We start from the raw sequence: 3,262 nt of genomic DNA, 5'->3' as shown, positions 1-3,262 counted from the left end.
AAAAAAAAAAAAAAAAAAAAAAAAAGAATCAGAAGACAAGCCACAGACTGGGCAAAAATATTTACAAAAGACATATCTGATAAAAGATTGTTAGCCAAAATATAAAAAGTGCTATTAAGACTCAACAATAAGAAAACAAACAATCCAACTAAAAAACTGAACAAAAGACCTCAATGGACACCTCACCAAAGAAGGTAAAAACATATGGCAAATTAGCATATGCGGAGATGCTCCATATAATACATCATTTGGGAAATGCAAATTAAAACAATGAGCTACCACTACACACCTGTTAGAAGGGACCAAAATCAGAGCACTGACAACACCAAATGCTGGTGAGGATGTGAAGCAACAGGAACTCTCATCCGCTGCGGGTGGGAATGCAGAACGGTGCAGCCACTTTGGAAGACAGTTGGCAGATTCCTATGAAAGTAAACATGCTCTTTACTATACTCTTACTACGCTCCTACTCTTGCTATAATCTAACAGTTGTGCTCCTTGGTATTTACCCAAATGAGTTGAAAACGTATGTCCTCAGTATAACCTGCACACAGATATTTACAGAAAGTTTATTCACAATTGCCAAAACCTGGAGGCAACCAAGATATCCTTCAGCAGATGAATGGATAAATAAACCGTGGTCCATCCAGACACTGGACTATTACAAAAGAAACGAGCCATCAAGCCATGAAAAGACAAGGAGGAACCTTAAGTGCATGTGACGAAGTGAAAGGGGCTCATGTGAAAAGGCTGCACACTGTGTGATTCCAACTATAAGACATTCTGAAGAAGCAAAACTACAGAGACAATAAAAAGATAAGTGTTGCCAGGGGTTAGAGGGAAAAGAGGATGAACAGGTGAAGCACAGAGGATGTTTAGGGCAGTGAAAATACTCTGTATGATAGAATAATGCCCGTATACATTTGTCAAAGCTCACAGAACGTCCAAAACCAAGAATGAACCCTAATGTAAACTATGGACTCTGGGTGATAATGAGGTGTCAGTGTAGGTTCATTGACTGTAACAAATGTACCATCTGGAGGAGGATGTTGACGGCGGGAACCCGAGCTTGGTAGAGGCTGTGTCTGTCCGGGCGGGCGGACAGGGAGTATACGGGAAAGCTCTGCATTTGCCACTCAGTTCTGCTGTGAACCCAAAACTGTTCTAAAATATAGAGTCTATTTTTTTAAGTCAACACAATCAAATAACCTTTCCTGAATTTTGTTTCTCTTTCCTTCATTACACATCCCATATTTCAGAACCAGTTTTTAATTACAGCACATTCTGTGAATAAATTATAGCTTTATTTTCACCATCTGGCTTTGATCAAACCACAGTCCTTGTTTTGCAGTGATAAGGGGGAAATCTCTAGTCTATGAGCAGGTTACCAGTTGTCTACTATGCCGGTGACTGTCTATATGCTGTGGATACAAAGATAATTAAGAGGAAAGCTCTGACCCTATGGTCAAAAGTCAACACGCATAAGAGGTGTTTATACATAAAGAAATACCGACATGGGATCCCACGTGTGTTCCACTGATGCGCTGTTCCCTGTTCACTACAAACACTCAATGCCTGTGGCTGCTTCTGGAGCAGGTTCTTTCCTAACAGCCCTAACGACAGCCTGAGCTGTGTGTTCTTTCTGAACGGTGCCCGCCGTGTGCACAGGGCTCAGCGGCTGTCTGCGGCACAAGTGCAACTCTGGGAACAGTCACCGTAGGATCCGATCTGGGAGTAAAGCTAAGGCCCAGGGGAGAGGGAAAACCCTGCCTTGGCCTTGCCTGGGATGGTAAAACTTATTTCAGGAGCATTTGGAAGAAACCAGATAAGGAGCACAGCTTTTGCTTCCCGCTTCTCTCTCTCCATCCCCAAAGGGGCGACCGCAGCTCCCACTGTGCCCAAGGGCTGCCCCAGGACTGACAGACCTCTCGGAAATGTAACTCAGGCACACTCAGATGGGCAGATTTTGGTTTTGGAAAAGTAGAGGAGTAAAAGATCTGCACACCATGTGCTCACCACGAATGGAAATCAAGTTTATCGATGACTCATTTTTGGAAAAGGAGGACACATGAAGGAGAAAGGAACAGAAGCGGGTGGAATATAAAGAAAGGAAAAAAGCAGAAGAAGAGATACAGGGAGGTCTGCCTGGCTCAGAGTGCATGTTAAGTAACACACCTGCACAAGAATATTTCATTTCATGTTAACAAACATCTTGAATACCTACTTTGTCATTAACACCAAACACCCTTGTCTAAAAGTGTATCTTTCTTTTCTTTTAATTTATTTATTGGAGTATAGTTGGTTTACAATGCAGTGTTAATTTCTGCTGTACAGCAAAGTGATTCAGTTATACATATATACACATTCTTTTTCATATTCTTTTCCATTATGGCTTATCACAGGATATTGAATACAGTTCCCTGTGCTATACAGTAGGACCTTATTGTTTATCCATTCTCTATGTATAAAGTTTGCATCTGCTAACTCCAAACTCTCAGTCCACCCCTCCCCCTACCACCCCTCCTCCCCTTGGCAACCACAAGTCTGTTCTCTATGTCTGTGAGTCTGTTTCTGTTTAGTAGATAGGTTCATTTGTGTCATATTTTAGACTCCACATATAAGTGATATCATATGGTATTTGTCTTTCTCTGTCTGACTTACTTCACTTAGTATGATAATCTCCAGGTCCATCCATGTTGCTGCAAATGGGAGTATTTCATTCTTTTTTATGGTTGCGTAATATTCCATTGTATATATGTACCAAATCTTCTTTATCCATTCCTCTGTTGATGGACATTTAGGTTGCTTCTGTGTCATGACTTACTGTAAATAGTGCTGCTATGAACATTGGGAAAGTATCTTTCAAGCTGAGGAACGATGGTCTCATCATATCAGCAAAGGAACTTCACTTTCAGTATATTACGGAGCTTTGGTCGATAGGATAGCATCTTTCTAAGTTTCTTATTTTGGAAATTATTTTAGAACTTACAGCTACAAGAATTGTTTTTAAGAGTCTGTTAGGGGAGAATAGAGATAAACAATGAGTTCAGACTAACTAGTTTTTACATCATTTACTGAGAATAAGAACTGAAGAGAACTAAAACAAAAATAGAGGACATATCTGAAAATACCCTATTTTTCCAGTACCCTAAACTCCTTTCTGTGTATGGCCTAGATAAATTGGCCTATTTGAGTTCCAGTTGTTCTTTCAAAATGACGGAAACAATTGGGTTATGAGAGCTCAGGCCTGCAAAAGGGAATC

The sequence above is a fragment of the Physeter macrocephalus genome, chromosome 15, assembly GCF_002837175.3.
Source record: "Physeter macrocephalus isolate SW-GA chromosome 15, ASM283717v5, whole genome shotgun sequence".
Classification (NCBI taxonomy): domain Eukaryota; kingdom Metazoa; phylum Chordata; class Mammalia; order Artiodactyla; family Physeteridae; genus Physeter; species Physeter macrocephalus.
Note: the sequence above shows the minus strand (reverse complement) of the source record.